This window comes from Epinephelus fuscoguttatus, linkage group LG9 (genome assembly GCF_011397635.1).
Source record: "Epinephelus fuscoguttatus linkage group LG9, E.fuscoguttatus.final_Chr_v1".
In the NCBI taxonomy this organism is placed as follows: Eukaryota; Metazoa; Chordata; class Actinopteri; order Perciformes; family Serranidae; genus Epinephelus; species Epinephelus fuscoguttatus.
The window spans coordinates 2,060,720-2,081,781 of record NC_064760.1 but is presented as its reverse complement, the minus strand read 5'-3'; the positions used below and the strand labels follow the sequence as shown (position 1 = coordinate 2,081,781).

The following is a 21,062-nucleotide window of genomic DNA, read 5'->3' as shown; positions in this document are numbered from 1 at the left end:
TGAGATGGTTGCAAGGTCATGGTGATCTTGACCTTTGACCCAGAAAATCTTATTGGTGCATTGTTGAGTCCAAGTAGACGTTTGTGCCAAAGTTAAATTCCCTCAATGGCTTCCTGAAATATCATGTTCATGAGAATGGGACGGGTGGACAATTTGGACAACCTGAAGTTGTCGTAAGTGTGAAGTGTGAAGTTTTGTCATAATTAGTGTATGAATTCTTGGGTTATAGCCAAAACATGTTTTCTGAGGCCTGACCTTTGACCTTCGACCACCAAATTATAATCAGTTCATTCAGTGAAGGTTGTCCCAAATTTAAGGAAACTTCCTCAAAACATTCTTAAGATATACTCATGAAATGAGACAGACGTAAGGTCACAGTGACCTTTGACCTATGAGCATTAAAATCTAATCACTTCATCTTCAAGTCCAATTAGATGTCTGTGCCAAATTTTGAGATAGTCCCTCGCGATGCTCTTTAGATGTTGTTTTCACGAGAATGAGATGAACGAACCGACAGGTGGACGGATGGACAGATAACCGGAAAACACATTGCCTCCAGTCACAATGCTGGTGAAAGTTGCTGATGGAGAAACGGAAAGTTAACTGGTAAACTTAGTCATGGGGGACAGACAAATTCCCTGGTTCAATTATGTGGCTAAAGTAATGACCCCAGAAAGAGCTAGAAAGTCCAAAGGAAGGAGGTCAGTGTGGTGGACGGGTCAAAAAAACATTTGGTAAATGGACTTGCATTTGTAAAGTGTCTTTCTTGTCCTCAGATTACTTAAAAGCTTTTTCACTCCCTGCCTCATTCACTCATTCAGACACACATTCATACACCGGTGGCCAAGGCTACCATACAAGGTGCCACCTGCTCAGCTGTTGAACACTCACACAATTTAGGGTTTGGTATCTTGTCCAAGGATATTTCTAAATGCAGACTGGAGGAGCTAGGGATCAAACCACCGATTTTCTGATGACAAGAAAACCCACTTTACCTCCTGAGCTAGAGCCACACAAATAACTTTCAGTCATGAATCTGCTTTTCCTTTCCCATGTGAAACTAAAAGTCAGCATTCCATCCATCCATTTTCATCTGCTTATCCGGGGCCAGGTCACAGGGGCAGCAGGCTGAGCAAAGCACCCCAGACGTCCCTCTCCCCAGCAACACTTTCCAGCGCCTCCTGGAGGACCCCAAGGTGTTCCCAGGCTAGATGAGATATGTATTCTCTCAAGTGTGTTCTGGGTCTGCCCCGGGGCCTCCTACCAGTGGGACGTGCCTCAAACACCTCCAGCAAGAGGCACCCAGAAGGATCCTGATCAGATGCCCGAACCACCTCAGCTGATCCCTTTCGACGCGAAAGACTGTCTGAGCTCCTCCCCCTATCTCTAAGGCTGAGCCCAGACACGCTACAGAGGAAACCCATTTTGGTTGCTTGTATCCGTGATCTCATTCTTTCAGTCACTACCCAGAGCTTGTGACCATAGGTGAGGGTTGGGACGCAGATGGACCATTATCAAAAGCTTTGCCGTCTGTGTTGTGGAATTGTTAGAACACATTAATCAACAACATTTCCTCATCATGTTTGTAGAAATCAGTCCTCTTGTATGACATTTCTTTAGCTGTATAGAAATGTAACTTCTTGCAGAGAAATCCCTGACAAACAAACCCAAACCTTTCTGTGTACCACTTAAGGAAATACATTTATTAATTTGCTTTATAATTTGGGTGAACTGACCCTTTAACGAGCTGATGAGAGGCCTCATTATCTCCAAGATATCATTAGTTTTTCTAAGTGATGTACAACTTGATTTCACTTTGCTGTGCTGAGAGTTTCCAAGTTCATCATCGGGTCGTAACTTCCAGCTCTGTTTATATGAAATTTTCCAATTGTGTTTATTTTTACAGAAACATCTAATTGCTTCTATTTTTCATCCTCTCTCCGTCTCCCTGAGCTCATACATTTTAAATATACCTGTATCTGTATCGAGACTATTGATTTTAGCCACAGTGCTTCTGGATGTTCCTCTCTCTGCTGTGGTTTTATATAAAAGGTAAACGCTTTTATATGTGTATAAAAAAATGTGCATTTTTGTGCCTGTGAGTATCAATAAAGTTTGAACTGAAACAAACCAGATAATGTAGTGAGGCTCTGCGGGTCAGGAGGTCCTGGTCTGTGATTCTGCCTGCAGCTCAAACTGTATCCGTCTTTAGTGGACAAATGAGAAACAAAAAGTTAAACTTGTGAAGTTTGTTTTTTAACCTGGGAAAAGTGAGAATCAGAGAAGTTATGTGAGAAAATCAGCGAGTGAAATCTGTAAAGTGCTCCGAGGTGATAAAGAGAGAGAAGCATCAACGGATGGACAGACTCCAGCAGCAGCAAGTTGGACTGCTCATTAATTATTAAGCCTAATCAGCGCTGTTAGTCAACTGTGTGTGTGTTTGTGTGTGTGTGAGTGTGTTATTGAGTGGTCCAGCCCGACCTCTGGCTGCTCTACTCCTCTCAGCAGGATGAAATCTGTTTTCCCTGAAGACCTCCTGAACCACAAACACCTGGAAATAACTTTATCGAACACAACAACAGTGTGTTACATCACTGGTTAAACAGCAGATAGAGAGTTTCTCTTCAGGTTTACAGGTGCTCGGTTTGGGATAAGTGATGTGACCACTGGAGAGAAGGAGGTTAAGCACAATTACAGGTCATGGCACTCATGGAGTGTGCGGCGTGGGTTTGAACCAACATGTTTTTCAAATGTAATTTCTACAGGGGCTCCCTTTTTGTGCACAAACTGGAGAATTACTTCAGCAAAATAAAATGTTTACTGTTCTGGAACCACCAACCAGTGCAGTCATGATCCTGGTCTCCTCTGAAAGGTAACTCTGGAGTTTACAGTAGGGATGCCATTGAGGGAATTTAACTTTGGCACAAACGTCTACTTGGACTCAACAATACACTGATGAGATTTCCTGGGTCAAAGGTCAAGATCACCACAACCTTGCAACCATCTCATTCTTTTAGTCACTGTGACCTCGTCCACTGCATTCTCATAAACCTGATATCTCAGTAACGCCTTCAGGGAATTTCTTAAAATTTGGAACAAATGCCCTCTTGTTTTTAAGATGAGCTGATCAGAATTTGGTGGTCAGAGGCAGAGCCTGTGAGCGGAGCGGAGCTGGAGTGGAGCGGGGAGCGGACGGATTTTGTGTTGAGTGGAGCCTTATCTCTCGCTCCAATTTCGCTCCGGTCGCTCATGCCCCACCCAGAATGCATCTTTGCCCCTGCGCACACCCACACTATTTTCTCTCAAAACTATGGAGTTTACTGTGTACTTCAGAAAAGAAACTGAGAGAACGGTCCCTAACTGCGGGGAGAGGGCTTCCCCGGAGAATCCACCAAGCTCATGTTTTATTTGTGAATAGAAGATTACAGGTTAGGGTAGTACGACGCAGTTTTTTTGAGCGGAGTGGTGAGCGAGAGGAGTGGGATAAAATTTATGATGGAGTGGAGCGCAGCGAAGAATGCGCAGAACCAAGCGGAGCGGACGAGCAGCGCAAAGTGACAGGTCTGCGAGCGAGGAGCGGAAATTTTCACCCACTCTGCTCCGCTCACATGCTCTGGTCAGAGGTCAAGGTCACCATGACCTTGCAACCATCTCATTCTTTTAAACCCAATATCTCAAGCATACCTTGAGGGGATTTCTTTAAATTTGGCACAAACATCCAATTTGAGTCAACGATGAAGTGATTGGAACTTGGTGGTTAGAGGTCAAGGTCACAGGGATGAACTGATTAGAATTTGTCGTTCAAAGGTCAGTGTGACCTCACAAAAAATGAGTTTGGCCAAAAATCAGGAATTAATATATTTACTATGACAGCATTTCACACAAATGTCTAACAGGATAAACTGATGAAGGTCAAAAGGTCAAAGGTCAGCTTGACTGTGACATCATCATGTTTTAACGTCATATCTCAGGAACAGAAGGGGAGACATTTGGTCAGATACTGAATTGGTGACTCTAATCTTGAAACTGTGCTGATTGTATAGATCTTCTGTGTGTGAAGCATCCATGTTTTCACTGACATGGATGTTACTGCAACTTGACTGGTTCATGGAGGCATTCAACCACAAGGCGGTAATTTAAGTTTTTTATTTTATGTTTATTCTATTTTGTATACACACCTATTACAAAATAAGCAGCAGTTGTTGTTGCAGTGATGTTAGAATCGTAAAACAGCGTACATGATCAATCCTGAGGCTTTAAGCTTTTAAATGACCTGTAGTTCAAAGCTAAATGAGGGTTCACCACATGCCAGCCTAAAGGAAGTCTGGAGGGACCTGAAGATTTGTCCACCCCTGACAAACTATCCAGCAGTGTACTTTATGCTGCACAGGACAGGAGCACACATGAAGGAAGTGTCTACATGCAGCTTTCATACCAGACAACCAGCAAGCAGGAGATATCATGTCAGATCCAAAATCGATGCTGGACTGTGTTCAGTAGCAGCTACCTGGTTGGCTAATGAGAGTCAAAAGCTTTGTCACTCAGAGGTCAGTCTCCGCGGAGCTCCGAACCAATCTGCCCCGAGGCTTTAATTGGGAGCAGTGGGGCGAGTGATGTACAACACCAGCTGCACTCACTCCCATCCAGCTGTTTTACACCTTTATTTCTCCAGGGAGGACTGCAGCCAACCTGCTAACAGGCACACAATACAAGTCAGATACCCGCAGAGCAGCCCAGGGTCAGTGCTGGTGTGAGTGCAGTTTAGTCAGGTTGGTTTAATAATATCTTTTTGAAAAGTTTATGTCATGATCATGACTTGGATGTTGACATTTTTCTATATGGGAAAGTGCTAATTAGAGTAACTCCAGCATGTTACTGTTAGGTCAAACTTCAGCTCACACTGACGAGAATGGAGCCAAGTCTGATAGCCAGGAGAGAAGCAGCTCCTCAGTCTGTGAGAAGTTTGAGGTCCAGAGGAGTCCTGGGTCACAGAGACCGTCTCACACTCACACAGCTGCTGCAGTGATGAGCAACACTGGAAAATACAGTAAAACTAACTTGAAGATGCAGAACTTGGCGACACTATTGCTGGTTTATTACCTTATCTCATTTGTCCCTTCTGTTCCTGCATATTTCTCATCCACTGACACTAGTCACCTGTCAGCCAATCACTGTATACACAATTAGAGAGGTCACCCAAAAACACAACTCTCTACAGGTAGAAATTTGAGCTCCACTGAGGTGTTACTGCAGCCTCTGGTTTGTACTAAGTAGCATGGCTACAGACATTTATTCCCAATCGACTCAGAGATTCCAAAACATTTCTCAAGGTGCAGTTAAACACAGATCTGAAACCACCTGATGACCTCAGTTATTGTGCACTGATGGTAAAAGGTTAATTTTAATTCACACTGTTGAGGTTATAAAAGCTTCCTTTCTTCACTGAAAAGCTTGTGTCCTTCTACCCACAGTTTAAGAATCTGCTGTTGGAAAAAAGGACGGAGAGAGCTGAGCTGTTTGCACCCTCTGCAGCCTTAGGTGTGTTTCCATCAAGTGGTTTGGAGTGAAGGATACATAGAGTGTCGTTTGGAAAGAAGTTGGAAAGATAGGTTACACTTTGCATGTAATCTACCAGTAAACAGAGTAGTTGAAGTGGAGGTTGTGAAGTGGAGGTGAAATAAGGAGGACTCTCAGACTGTGGTGACGCCTCGCATACAGTCTGTCAATCACAGAATCCACATCCTGAATTATGTGTAACTTCAAGCCTTAATAAAACAATCTCAGGACACACACCACGTATTAACTTGAAGTTTTACACCAAACCTTGTGCCTCCTCGGAGGCTTACACATTAAATGTCTCACTTCACGCTGTAATTCTGCCATTTTCTCTCTCTCTTTTACTGAGTTTTTCCACTACTTTTCAAAATAAAAGTCTCTCCAGTCAAAACAGGTAAAAAGGCAAATTCAGTTTAAGGCAGGTAAAAATATGTAACCCCAGCAACAACTGATTGTGGAACAAATCCCCCTTTTTTAAGGCTGGAACACAAATGAGTTGTTCACAAAAGGCAAACCACCTCAAGTGTAAAAACTTTTTTGCACTGCAGAGAAGGTTTTATTGAATGTTGCTGTTTCTATACAGCTTCTCTATTGTGATGCTTCAAAATGCCCATAAAAATAGGTTTATAGAAACACATCTACCGTCTCCATGATCACTGCTCTGAGGAACATTTCAGATTTAAAACAAGGCCAGAGAGAGAAAACCTTAAAACCTTGACAGTGGAGGGTGTAGAGGTGGACTCCTGTAGAGACCAAAGCCAACTGAGTCCCACAACAACTGAGCAAGAAGAAGAAGAAGAAGAAGAAGAAGAAGAAGAAGAAGAAGAAGAAGAAGACGAAGAAGAAGAAGAAGAAGACGAAGAAGAAGACGAAGAAGAAGAAGAAGAAGAAGAAGAAGAACGCACCTCTACTGCTGCAGCCAAAGATGGAACAAACTGCCTGATAACCTGAGATCTGCTGCAACTATATCTTCTGTAAAAAGCAGTATCAGAACACTGCTTTTCTCTCAGGGAGTTAGAGATTGAGTGTGTGCACGTATGTGTGTGCTGGCATGTGTGTAGTTGTGTAGCTGTTGTAGTATGTTTGAGTGCTAAAGTAGGAATAGAACTGGAGATATAAAAACTGTATTCTGTGTTATGTGTGTGCAAGAAACGATTTGTTGAAAGGTTTTTTTCAGATGGAGTATTTTATGTACATATGTTTTCTCTCTTATTCTATGTGTTTGTATGTTTACCTGTGTAAACAGGCGTGCCATTCAAATCCAATTGATTTGACGCTCTGTTGAAAACAGATATTTGTTGTAATCGCCTGAATAATCAGGCGATTACTTTCTTATAACCAAGGTGTAAATGATTCCAGCTGCCTCTCCGTCAGCTCTGCTACATTTGTACTGAATTAAGGCTCTAATGTCTGTTTTGCGAGTGTTGCTGGTGCTTTTTGTGAAGAAATTGAAGCTGCCGCTGCTGCTGAAAGCTGTGAGTGTCCACAGGCTGCACACAGTGACAGGGCTAACTGTTAGCATCACACAGCTTTTCATCAACATTCATTCGGCTGTGAAGGTGACTACAAATAGAGTTAGACTCCACGACGGAGTGGCGCGACAGGCTTGATGTTTAACAAAACAGCGTCAGCCTCTAGTGTGATGTATAAAATATGTGTCAGCAGTGCTTTGTTGTACAATAACAATGGCATAACATGACAATAAGAATCATTTAGCGTCCCTGTTATATGGCGGCTGATCTCGTCCTCTGCTCGGACGGTAAGGAGCTCACAGACCTCATTGTTTTCCCAATTTGCAGACATTTTTCTGACGCTGTTCTTCTTTTTTGAGTTTGCTGCTAACTGCTATCGGCTACTTTTTAAATCTCCTGTGGTGGGTGGCACGTTGTCAAAACATCACATCTATGTCACCAATGATGCCGTCCTGCTGGCTGTCCTGTTTATACAGACACTGTTTTGGCACCCCCACCGCTGCTGGCTTAAAGGTGAAACAACTCTGCTGTTCCATCCCATGATTGTGCACTTCATACAAAACAGTGAGGCGGCATAATGGTGTAAAACTCCTGCTTTGAAAAAGGCAGTGTAAAAGGGACTATAGACTGACGGTAAGCAAGAAAATGAACAATTACCTAATACCAGATATTTCCTGTTAGGAAGCAGACATGGCCATATCAAGAGGGAGGGCCGCTGTTTTCAGTATCAGTGGAAAATTGAATATTTTTCCATTTAAGGATAAAAACACTTTGTCTCATCTGTATGTGATCTTTTTTTAAATAATAACCCATATGATGTGAGAAGCAGCTGGCCCCAAGATATTTTCATGTTATCTAATCTGGCCTCCATTCAGAAATGATTTAACACCCCTGAGTTACAGAATAATACTGTGTCCCTCTTTTATTTACTGTAGATCCAGCTGTATGAGGACAGTAAAAAAGTTGTCAGTAGAAAGAAAAGAGGAGACTACAAAAGTATTGCATGGCAAGGCAAAAAAGTATTTCAGAAAAATAAATAGATGCCCGGCGTGGCCTGGGAGGGACTCTGTAATTAACCCTCAGCAAAAAGTTACTTTCAACCCGAGAACTGTGAAGTCGAAGAAACAAAGATAAATTAAAGGTGCACCTTCACCAATACTTTACAAGGTACAATAGGTGCCAAGTGTGATTAATAACAGCAAAACATTGAAATACATTTTTAAGAACCTTTTGAAGATGGTTGAACAGAGTTTCAAGTGTTTTTGTTAACAAAAAAAAGGGAATTTATCTGAGCTGCTGCTGCTCAGGTGAGATTAAAGAAAATGAAAGCTCTGATAATACTAACTTTACTTCTGCAGTCTGCAAAATTCATCACACTAAAGACCATAAAAACAACTAAGTTGGATGTTTGATGGAAACAGTGGAAGTCCGGGCTGGTTGCACTGGGATGCTCCCAGTGTGTGGCCACATACAGATGTGTGTGAGCGCAGCTGAGAGGCAGTGAAGCTTCCCTGCACAAATCAGTGTTAAAGAAATGAAGTTCCACCCTGCCGGGCAGATCAGACACATGCAATTCATCTCAGATGAAACTGAAGTTGTTTTAGATCAGGCAGCTGAAGTGAAGTCAGAACCACTTTCATTCACATCTGAAGCCCAAACACCTCCACACCTCGACCACTTCCCTCTGACTCCCAGAAAGTCATTAAAACTGAAGTAAGATGAAAGGCACTTTGTTGAAGTAAAAGTTAAAATCTCCAGTTTCTACCACTCCACTTGAAGAGGCACTTGTTTTGTTTGAGAGCCTCAAAACCCCCCGAAACTTCCTCCAGCTCACTGTGGATGTTTTAAAGACACCATGAAATGGTCTCCTTACTTTCTGTGTATCATGTTTCATGTTGAATTAATGGAACACTTAAAACTTTTAGTTTAGCACAATACAGAAACATAAATGTTAATGTGTCACATGACCCTTGTCTGACAGGAACTTTATGTGAGTTTAACATAACTTTCTTTTGTTGTTTGAGCATGGTTACAGGAAGTTATGACAGCTGGTCTCTCCGCAGCAGAGGGGGGAGTTTGTCGGAAAGCTTGCTGCTGTGTTTATCCCCTACACCATGATTCATTAGCAATATGTAAAATACAACTGAATTGAATTGAAGTAAATTGAACTGCAGTCTTCCATCCTTGCAGACTTTACATGATGACAGTGAACACGTCACAGGTCTTCAGCTGAAGCGTGCGAAGGCTCAGTCCATGAGTCCAGAGGGTGGACATTTGTTTGGAGTTGTCCTGGTGGGAGAAGTGGCTGCAGACAGTCAATATGTTTCCAGTAACAGTGAAGTGGAGCTACAGTCCCAGCTGGACGAGGACATCTAACTGGCCTACTGTCCTTGTCCCAGTATACAAGCACGGGAGGGGAATCCATTTATTGAGCCCAGTATGTGCGACTCCTCTACGATAGGTGGAGATATGCCCCCTTTCAGCTTGTTAGTATTGGACCTTTTTCCTGTTGACCTATTACGTCACAGACCAAACAATGGACAAACAAGTTAGCTACGGTTAGCTAGCAGCTAACTGCTACCATGGTGGACAACTTTACAGCTCTGTACATTTGGTCCGTCCAAAAAGTCACGGCTCTGGATGTAGATTTCTCCATGTTGTTACCGGCTTCTTCTTCTCTTACACATTTAATGCTATTGGACTTCCGGGTCGAAGCCCAGGGCGGAAACTGTGGAGCATGCTCAGAGCGCCTCGGCCAGTTTGGGTCTGATTGACTGTATACATGCAGGAGTCACATGATCTGGGTGTGTTAGTCCCACTGTGACACATTCGATTCAGTACGATTTCAACAACTAACATGTTTACACGGATTTGAAAAGTCTGGTTATAGTCAGACTGACACAATGAATCCATTTCTCTAATATCACATAAACATTCTGACTGAAAGAGGCAGACTGAGTAAAGTAAAAACAACTCAGGCAGCTGTCATGGCGTAAATACCCCTGAGGTGCCGTATTTCTTTGGTCAGTTCAGAGCAGATGTCCACAAGAAGCTGAAAGTCACACATTTCTTACAAACTGTGTTGCTGTGGCTGATCTGATGACAAATTGTTGTCACATCCAACAGTTGGAGCATTGGAGACGTGCTTGTGTCTGTCTCACGAATGTCAATCCAATATTCGTTCTCTTTTAGCTCTTTTTTTAGTCTCCACCAACTCCTGAGGGAAATATCTGTCTCTTTAGTTGCTAAAAGTTCCACTGTGTTCAGCAGCTGGTCTCTAACTGTCTGTCTGCTGTTTGTGCTGATGTTCAGTGGGTTTTTAGAGCTGGTTTGATGAACAGCTGCATCTGAAACGATGGCTTTAGAGCGGTGGGAGTGAAAGAGTAAAAAAATTTCACTTTTATTTCTTTACACCTCCGACGTCTCAGCAGTGCTACAAAAGTTACTTTAACACATAATCTTCATTATCAATGCATTAAACTTGTTTCCAGCGTTCTGCTCTGATCTCAGGTCAGTCCTGCAGTCTGCTGGAGCGCAGACGCCGCCACGCTTAGCCGTGTCCCATCCACCGCGGTGACACCCAGCCGGCCATTTAACTCCATATCCACATGGTGGCAGTGGTCCGGAGCACCAACACGCCTGGCCGCTCCAGCCTCCATCCTGTCAGCTCGGCTCGGTGGCGGCAGTGATGGTGGCGTCATTGAAGCGGGAAGCAGGTTAACGCCTTAATCCAAATGGTGGATCCATCCAGCGGGGGCGCAGCCACGCGTGCAGCAGCCGGTTAGACTCTCGCAATCTGCAAGAGGTGAGGTGTTCAATCCCAGCGCAGAGAGGGCCGAGAGGTGTATGTGATGACGGATTCGATTCTGTAACCCCCGTGCTGTTAGAGTGGCAGCAGCGGTGACGACGGCGAGCTGCGAGGCATCAGGCAGAGTCAGCCACCGTGCAGCAGCTCTCATTTCTCCACTCAGAAATGGAGAGTGGGTGGTTGTGTGGAGGTGTGGGGTGGGGGCTGTAGTGGTGGGTGATGGGTGGAGGGGGTGAGATGGGTGTCTGCCCCCCCCCCCTCCCCCCACCACCACCATCAATAAGCCCCTGGCTGGATGTCACACTCCAGCCCCCCCCCCACTCTCTCTCTGCACTCACTCATCACCGCTTATCACTGAAATGCAGCCCGGCGCTGTGCCGCTCCACCACATACACACACACACACACACACACACACACTTACTATCTTATTCACACAAATACTCACAGAGTTGCCATACAAATTCACCAACAGATATTCACAGAATCAGAATCATGCATCCCCTTACACACTATCTGCTACACACAGTTATTTATATGCACACACACACGCTGATACAGTTTGCTATGTAAGCAGCCACACACTCGCTGCCTCACATGCATAAATTACACACACACACACACTCTGACATATTTGTATTATCCCTTTAATATCACTACACTTGTGAGGATCATGTCAGTTTACAGTCATGTGACCGATCAGACCGCCATACATTTATGTAACACATTCCACATGTGCAAGAATGCTTTTCCAAAGTGTTCCTGAGCCCACTCAGTAACATCCTTTATACAATCATGTTGGTTTTTAATACAGTGTCGCCTGAGGGGTCAAAGGTCACAGACATTCAGTGTTGCTTTCAGCCTTACCCTTTACATTCAGAGACTTCTCCAGGTTCTCTGAATCTTTTGACAATATTATAGATTGAAATCCTTTAATTCCTCTCAGCTGCACACTGAGTAATGCTCTTAAACTGCTGGACTGTTTGCCCACACAGTTTTCACCATGGGTCGAACCTCATGCTGTCCTTTAATGTAAATGTCTGAGCCTTTCGAAGTTGCCCCTTTCATACCCAATCATGATCCTCTAATCCGTCACCGGGTTAGTCTCTGACACAGACGCAGCTGATGTCAGCATGCTGGCTGACTCTGTCGTCTGTGGACATTCCCATAGGAAAGTTGTAATAGAACTAGTGATGGCTCCCAACCGCAGTGATGTGATTGGATCCAAATCCGTGTACTTCCGTACTTCCTCGACCAACAGCTGATTAGCTTTGACTTACACCTGTCTACACCGGAATTGCTGTTCCCCGAATTGTTGTCCATAGTACAACAGAAAAGGAAGTGTTCAGTGCATCACAAGAAGAGATGAAAATGGATATGATTTCATTTGATTCAGCTCTATTGCAGAGCTGCAACATCTCTGTTACATGTAACACATGTGCCGTACCTATGGCAACGCCGTCACCTGGTCTGGATATCCCCGCCCATTTCTATTACAAAACGAAAGACGAATGTCCCCAGACTCCCATTCCAAAGTAAGGGAGGCTGGTCACGCGAGACCACCAAGTAACCTATAACTTACTTTTTTGGAACGTGTTTTTATCAGTCACACAAGATGTCTGTTAACAGAAACCTTCTTTGCACAACAAGAGAATCATGGCCCACAAACTAGAATCAAATATTACAATTACACTGAAAATTCGGATTTTCTACAAAATACATAGCCTTGGTTCATTGCATGAACGTCTTGAAAACGAACCCCGTTTTTCGTTTGGGGGTTCCTGGTCTAGACCGATTCATGTCTCCATAAACGTTCAAATCAAACATGTAATGTACTCACCTCATGGGCACAGATGTTAGGAAGGTGTACGGGGGGTTGCCGTGTGTTTGTGTATCCGTTATTGTTCAATAAACATGCATTTTATCTCGGGATGTCTTGAAATTTTCTTCACCCCTTCTTCGTCCTGCAATGAAAAATATGGTGAACTAAGAGCCATTGATCAGCTGGGCATTACCCAACATGCACTGGGTCTTGCAGTGGGCAGAGAGAAGCTGTCTCTAGAAAATGACACCATGTCAGAGGGATCCAACTGGCACGCATCGTGCAGCAACCACCGGTGATTGATTTTGCGCAGGCCTGGCTCATCTTGAACAAGCCTGTTGTTTCACAAGAAAAAAAAGTCTCACACACACACACACACACACACACACACACACACACACACACACACACCTAAAGAAAACAGACTTCATTTTATAGAAGAACTTTACTAAACTGGTGTCCCATCCGATTATTCTTTGTCTCAGGTTCAGAGAAACTGTTGACTAAAAAAACAAATACTGAAAAAAAAGCTCTGCACATTTTTATATGACTGCAGCAAACACACCGAGGAGCGATTAATAAGTGTCTCATGATAAACGTGGATGGAGACAGATGGACAGAGACTGAGGTCTTGCTGTTGTGATCCAGCACCGTGGGGTCAGCTCCCAACACAGTCGACAGATCAGGTGTCAAATTCTTTGATTAATCTACAAACAGTTTCTGATCGAATTCCGTCTCTTCTCGAGGGTCACTTCCTTTGTCTTTGCTCAGTGACTCAGAAGCTTCCTGATTCGCTGTTTGACTGCAGGTATTTTTCTGATCATCAGATCAAACCAGGCAGAAATCACACTCAACGCTCTGTTACATAAACACATTATGTAACACAGGTTGGTGGAGCCTCTGTATTTCCAGAGGTGTGTGTGTGTGTGTGTGTGTGTGTGAGTGGGTGAAGCAGCTTTCAACATCACTGAGTGTTAAACCACAAATAGAAAACAGTCGGAGCGAACTGATGCACCTTCATGTGCAACGAGTCATTTATCAGACAGTTAGAGGTCTGATGGAGGCGAGTTAGTGAACAGTGAAGACTGATAATGTGATCGTTTGATTAAATGAAGGTGTTCTTCTGTCTTTTCTTTACACTCACTGGGTCTCATTCATGAAATGTTAGTAGACTAAAAACCTACACCGGATCATGAGCCCTGGGGGGAACTCTGATCTGATTGCAGGCAGGTGTGTATGTTAAGCAGGCTCCTGCTAGTCAGCATTAGCATACAGTACATCTCCGCCCATGAAGATGAAGTTACTTTAAATTATTTTATTTCAGTTGGTCAGTGCCGTGGCTCTCACAGTCTCACTTTTCAAACAGAAGATAATTTGTGGAGTTTTCTCCTCTGATTGATTCAAGTCGGACCAGGATGCCAGACATGTAGGAAACACATGTATTTGTCACACGGCCGTTTTTGTGTCTTTATAGTGGTTGTTGTGGTTATTTTATGTTGCATGGTTTTACATATTGTTTTACATTATTTTATTCCAGTGTTTGGTATAATTTACATGCTTTTATTATGAAATTGCATTTGCTTGTTTTAATTGTGTTTTTACTTCCTGCTGAGAGAAGTGACCTGTTTTGTGTAAGTACCTGCACCTGGGAGGTTTTACCTTTATGTACAGACTCTTTGCTTTAACCAATGAGGCACGAGGAGGCAGGAGGGGCAGTGAATGGAGATGGGAGATGGAGACAAAATGGCTGCTACACAGGCAGAACAGAACAGTACTCTGACATCAAAGATACGTGAGTACCAAAACCGCTCACTATTCAAAGGGTGGGGAAAAGTAACAAAGAAGGCCCAGCGTCTTGGACTTGTCACTGCTGTTTCTCTCTCCTGTTTTGTTTTCTAGAACCTCATGGGACGGCAGCGAGATGACAAGGTAGACGGCGAGGCCCTGCCACGAGGACAGCACTCCCGTTATATGAAACTTTTTTGAAGGACTGATTCAAACTTGCCCTTCTCAGGACATTTTGATTTCTTTTAAGCCCCCTTTTGCTTTTTGTCATGTATTAATAAATTTTAAACATGAAACTGATTTTAAGTCATCATCATTCCTCCTTTGTTTGCAGTTTGTTCTCCAGCTGATCAAAAGATTTTTTTAAGCAAAAGTTATATTAAGTCGATTTAAATAACCCATTTACATTTTTATGTAACCAAATCTGAAGCTTGAATCTGCTAAATGTGTTTTATTTTCAATCTTTTGTCATGTTTGACTCACGTGTTTCAAAGCCATCTGTGTACTGTGAACATAACAGAACACAATACGTATTAAAATGATAATTTCCAATAATTAAAAGCAGTGTTTATGTGCAGTGCTTATTCAAACACGCACTACCAGCAGTTAGGAGCAGGTGTAGATTTTGTACGTATAGAAAGATCAGAGCTACTAACATGTTGATAAGTGCTGTAATTCAAGTAAAAAATAAAAAGACTCAGTGAGTGTTGACCAAAATCTTTTTCAGTTTTCCCTCCATGTGCCACATACAGCAAAGAGAAAAACAGCAAATACATCAAAATCTGCCAGGTTAAATCAGTTTTTTATAAAAATATTTATATTCATACAGATGGGCGCACATTTCCTGTGAAGTCAGGCTCCAAGAGCTCCCATACAAATCCATGATGAAGAAACATTTCTTAAAGTTTCAGGTTTGCAGGCAGAACTCAGTTCAACCAGCACTGACTCATGTGCTTTAAGGTCTATTTGTGTAGGGTTTTTTTTTCAGTCCTACATGTGTTTTAAAAGAGGTGACCAGATTTCACATACAAAAGACACAACATCAGAAACAGAAGATGAGTGTGTTCAGGGTGACAGGAGAGCCAACAGCTGACGAACAGAACACAAAGCTGCTGTCTGTATTTATAGACACTGAGTGGCTGATGGATAAATGGGCGGCAGGTGTGCAGGCAGGTAAGAGAGTCATGTGATTGTCAGACGCAGCACTGTGAGGACGTCTAGTGGCCAGGTGAGGCACTCTTGATCCTTACTGTGTCCTTTACAAGTGCAACTAAAGGCTGACTGAATGAAGCTCCCAGGTGTGTGTGCTCAGGATTGTTGGATCACAGGTGAATCGTTACATGAAGAGGACAGATGAAAAGACTTAATTAGGAGCATCAGAATGTCCCTTAAAGATTGACTCTTTCAACCTGGACCCTATCTTCCTATGTCTTTGTGTCTAAGTGACTCATGGGAACAATTACTTTTAAATAGGATCAGTATTTAGAGAGACAGCTGCAGCCAGCAGCGGGAAAACACGCTGCAATGTCATCACAGCAAGCAACTGAACATCATCAGTGTACATCTATTAAAAAGTGTTTGTTTTTGCCACTGACAGATTCAGATTATCATTTCAAAGCCCAAGCAGCTCGGTACGGTTCAGTTCAGGATGCATTGTTTCTGTCTCCACAGTGAAAGTTGTGGATGGTCCCAACAGAAGCGTTCCTTAGCATCCCCATGTTTGGTCCCCCCTCTGTTGGGGTACCTAGCACACAGATCTGGTCCTAAAAGATGGAGCTAGAAACCCTGCAGTCTGATTGGTCAGTAGAGGACGCTCACTCTGGTTTTATGTAACCTCTGTTCATACATCAGTAAACTACAACTATAAAATGAAAGAGAAAAAAATAACTTCATTCACTGGGCCGACTGCCGGCAACTTTTAAGGTGGAACGTTAACTTGTAATGTTACTCAATGCATGAGTTGATGACGTGAATCCATCAGCACACCTTAAATTTCACTGTGACAACTTTGACCATCACTTTAGTTTTTATATGACACACACTTTTAGTAATGACTTTAAAAATATAGATTCATTTGGAGCGGATTATGTGAAGGTCATATATTCTAATCCTCACTTCCTGTGGGCTACAGCAACACTAAACCCCTGAGCTTGCCTGAGAAGGACTAAATGCACAAAGCTGCTATTTTGAAATATCCCATGGAGAGAGACTCTCACTGCAGCCTGTTCTATTTTGTTGTGAAAATGTGGGCGTGCAGCCTCGTTCTGTGGACGATAAACCAGGTGCAGACTTCCATCTGTGTCACCGCTGATGAGGAAATACAGCGAGTGCTGGACGGAGCAGTGAGTGACAACAACCCCGCCCACATTTAAGAGGACTGTCTGAACACACCGAGGGTCTAGGTACCATGTCTGAAGGCTGACTGCTGGTTCCAGAGGGACTGGACTGAAAGGGTTTGGTGGAGACGGGGCTTGAGTGTTTGACAACATTATGGAAAGAACCTCTATGGAGGACAACCTTTTTTTTTTTTTTAAGAGTAAGATCCTTTTTCTGCCTGCACACCAGTGACAGCTGTGGTCGGAGGCATTAAGATTGTAAGTTGTCGGTCCGTCCATCCCATTCTATTGAACACGTTATCTCAAGAACACCTTGAGGGAATTTCTTTAAATTTAATTGAAGCAGTGTTTGTTGCGTCGCTTGTTGTCGTGTGAAACTTCTGACTCCGCCTTCTAGTGCCATCTATTGGCTGTATCTGTGCCATCACAAAGGATGCATGGAGGTATGAGGGCGCTGATGAGCCTTAACAGGTGCAGCTCGGTGCCATTTAAGAAAGTTTAGAAGGGAGAGAAACAGAAGTCACTGATCAGATAAAAGGGTCCAGTTTCCTTTGTGAAGACTCTAATCTGTGTTGGAGGAGGAAGAGTAAATAAAAAATAAACGAAAGTTCTGTGTTTCTTCTCCTGTGGAGCAGTCATTACTTCTGATTTGTTTTTTCTACTTTTGTCTCGTGTTGTTTTCATTCTTCAGCCTGTCACACTCGCACACATAAAGCTCTATTTTAACTTCTTTGTTGCCTCTCTCTGATACAACAAAGCCAGTTTGTTTTTTCCTGTCCTGTTAGCATCATTGTGTAGCATGCTAACAGGCCTCAGCTGCATTAAAGGTATCAGTCAGGACGACGTTCGCTCCTTGATATTTGTCTTCAGACAGAAGTGATGGCTCTCCGTTGACAGATGAGGACAACTGTTTAAAATGTTAAAAATAGCTTCTGAGTGTTTATTTAATTATTTTTCTGAGGTTTCTTATCAGGCGGCAGGAAATGCAGAGCGAGGAGTGTTTGCTTTAAAAGTGTGTTTAGACATTCACACTGCTGCTTTAAACACTTATCATTATTCCTCAGGCTGCGTGTGCTCGAATGGGCCAGCAATATGTAATTGGGCACTCTGTGTGTGTGTGTGTGTGTGTGTGTGTGTGTGTGTGTGTGTGTGTGTGTGTGTGTGTGTGCGTGCGTGCGTGCGTGCGTGCGTGCGTGGTATTCTTAAGAAAAGCCCCATCGATTAGCTGCTGGACTGGGAGGAACAGGAAGGAGGAGGAGGAGGAGGCCATTATGAGAGAAGGACAGGGAGAAAGGTGATGATGAAGTGGAGGAGGAAGGAGGGACATGAGGTCAGACAGGGTTAAGGTTGATTACTGGATGTCATTTAGATTTCTGCCTTAAAACACCAATGTATCCTTAGAGAATGGTTTGTAAGTTATCCTGTGAATTAGCACCCCAGAGTGACATTTCTTCCTGAATGTCAAGTTACTGTAGTTAGGTGAGGATGTATGTTAAAATGAGTTCAAGCTCACCTGGATCTGAACAGCAGTCTCCTGGGAAAAGTCCTGTGTTCTGTGACCCATCCATCACCCCAGCCTGCCCCCTCACAGACCACTCAGACCTCATTCTTGTTTAATCCTGTCAGCGTGTTAGTCATGTGATCACAGCCTTCCAAAATACATGGGTTGTGCATTAATTACTGGCTCATGATTGTGTGGGATTTATACGAATTGGGTGCATTACTATTGTAGGAATATGTACAAACATTTAATAAGAACACTCTTGATCAACACATGCTGACATCACTTAAGAGAAACTGACCAGATCAATAGAATTTAGAACCTGAGCAACACAGTTGGTGTCCACTATCTGCAGTCTCAGAACCCATGACGATAAAAAGCCTCTAAAATAATGGCCAATATTTTTGCAGGTTCTGCAAAGACTTCCTACTCTTTGTGGCCCTCATTCTGGCTAAACTGTCTAAACAGACTGGAGCTTTTTGTGGTTGGTGTTGGACGATGGTGGCGTGTGGCGTCTGTCCTGTTCCTGCAGTGTGTCACTGCAGTCGTTCAGAGGCGGCTTCAGGGTAGCGCTGCCCAAGCGATCATGCTGCCATCTTTTTGAAGTCAGGATGTGTGGACAGTGAACAGAGAGCATTATGGCTTCTCTTTTACCGTCACCTGAGGATCTTGGCACCAACAGAACACCTGTCTTTATCCTCTCAAAACAACCCAGCTGGCCACCAACAGTGTTAGACATTGATATTTGGTCAATTTATTGTTAGCATCACACAGCTTTTCATCATCAGGTTTAACGACAGATTTGAGCAGTTTCAGTGTCAGTGTGAGTTTGTTGGGGCGGTTTAACGGCATGGTGTTGGATGTTAGCTGCTGCAGCTGTGTAGCTTGTGCTTACAGAACAGCCATTAAACTGACCATTCATGGGGAGGAAACGGCTCTGGAGATGGCTGTCACAGAAAATTCTGCTGATCTGGCAAGGAGACGGGATTGTCTGGGATCAGACTGCCGGGGCACAAAGGATCGAATGCAGGTATTGTTTGACTGAAGATGTTACAATACTATTTGGTAGCGGGTTGTTTCGGTTGACAACTTAAAGATATTGAGTACTGATACCCAGCCGTAAGAAGGACTACTTTGATGGGGGGAACGTGAGGTGCTGTCCTGTTCCTACTGTAGATCACTGCTATACACCATTAAGAGGAAGCTGAAGAGCAGCGCTGCCCATGTTCAAGAGTAGGGACCATGCAGCTGTCTTAATCATCAAAGACCAGAAACCATGGATTACTAGAACCGTCAGCAAACATGAACAATTATGAAGCAGCATCCAACAATGTAAGCAGCAAAACGAACTAAACTAGTTAAAGGAGCTGATAGGATCACATTTCACAGCAACAAGTACCTTTGGTACTTTATTTTAATTAGTGACAACAGTTCCTTTTACCTTTATTATTACTAGGCATGCAAAATAAAGTACAAAAATACAAGAAACAGCAATAAATAAGTGCCTGATGAGCTGGAATCCGTCCAGCACGGCGATCGTGTCCGGTACTTCGGCGTCCAGCCATGTCTCTGTAAACACCAGCACGCTGCTCTGCCGGTACTCCCTCTGATGGCGAGTCAGCGCCAACAGCTCGTCCATTTTGTTGGAGAGCGATCTTATGTTCCCCATGATGACGGACGGGAGGACGGGTTTGTACCGTCTCCTCCGGTGTCGGCACTGCACTCCGGCGCGACATCCCCGTCTCCTTCTCCGCAGCTCGCGGGGAATATCGTGCCTCTCCTTGGGCCGTACCGCGGTGTGACGTAGCGCTAACAGCTGGTCCGGGCTGTAAACAATGGAGACACGGCTGGGCGCCGGGTCCCTGCACACGATCATGTCCATGGCAAAATAGGAGAAAGACCGCTATGAAGAGAGCGGTCGTCGTCTCCATACCAAAACAGAACATAAGTGCTAGCAGGCTAACTGAAAAGAAACTCCAAACAAGAAAGTTAAATGAAAAAGAAATTGAAAAAAGCCCAGCGGTGAGCAGCAGTTGTTGTAACAGGCGTCTGCACTGGGGGCGCCATCTTGTCTGATGTAAAGGCTCAGCAGTCAAATAAATGTATGTCCTGTATTCTTTGCTTCTCGTTTGGATGTAACCGTGTGGATTTTTTTTTACATAAATGTAAAGGGTGAAGAGTGCCTAGGTTACAATTCATTTCAAACAACAATTCAAACTCATTAGTGACTGATTTAATGTCTGAAAGATTAGTCACATCAAAATCTTTGTGTGTTTATGACTTCCTGTAATTCCTGCTCTCATCTACCTTCCAGGTGAGCCTTGTTATGAAGAGGAGAGGAAGACATTAAATAAGAATGAGGAGATGTGATTGAAAAGAGGAGAGGAGAGGAGAGGAGAGGAGAGGAGAGAAGAGAAGAGAAGAGAAGAGAAGAGAAGAGAAGAGAAGAGAAGAGAAGAGAAGAGAAGAGAAGAGAAGAGAAGAGAGGAGAGGAAAAAAACAAGGCCAAAGATGAATCACAGATGAAGGGGGGCGAGGAAGAGGAAGGAAAGATAATACGAAGGTGAGGAGGAGTAAGAAGAGTAAAATTAGGATTAGGGAGGTAAACCCTGAAAACAAGGTCCATGCTGAAGAATTTCCAACCAGCAGTCTCTGCGGCTGAAACCTGAAGTCTCAGCCTGAAGTTTCTGTTTAGATTTGATCACATTAAGAATTGATGAGCGGCTGATATTAAGTGTTGGCTCTAAATGGAGTCGATGGTGAGGAATATAAAACCGCAGCAG

General features: G+C 43.5%; 1 protein-coding gene across 1 annotated transcript in view; it reads left to right on the top strand.

The window, feature by feature from the left end:
* The first annotated feature begins 6,350 nt into the window (after positions 1 to 6,350).
* Positions 6,351 to 21,062, top strand: part of tgfbi (transforming growth factor, beta-induced) — a 684,304-nt gene continuing 669,592 nt past the window's right edge. The window contains exon 1 of the mRNA XM_049585704.1: positions 6,351 to 6,392. The gene's annotated coding sequence lies outside the window, so the exon portion shown is untranslated. The remainder of the gene's footprint in view (positions 6,393 to 21,062) is intronic.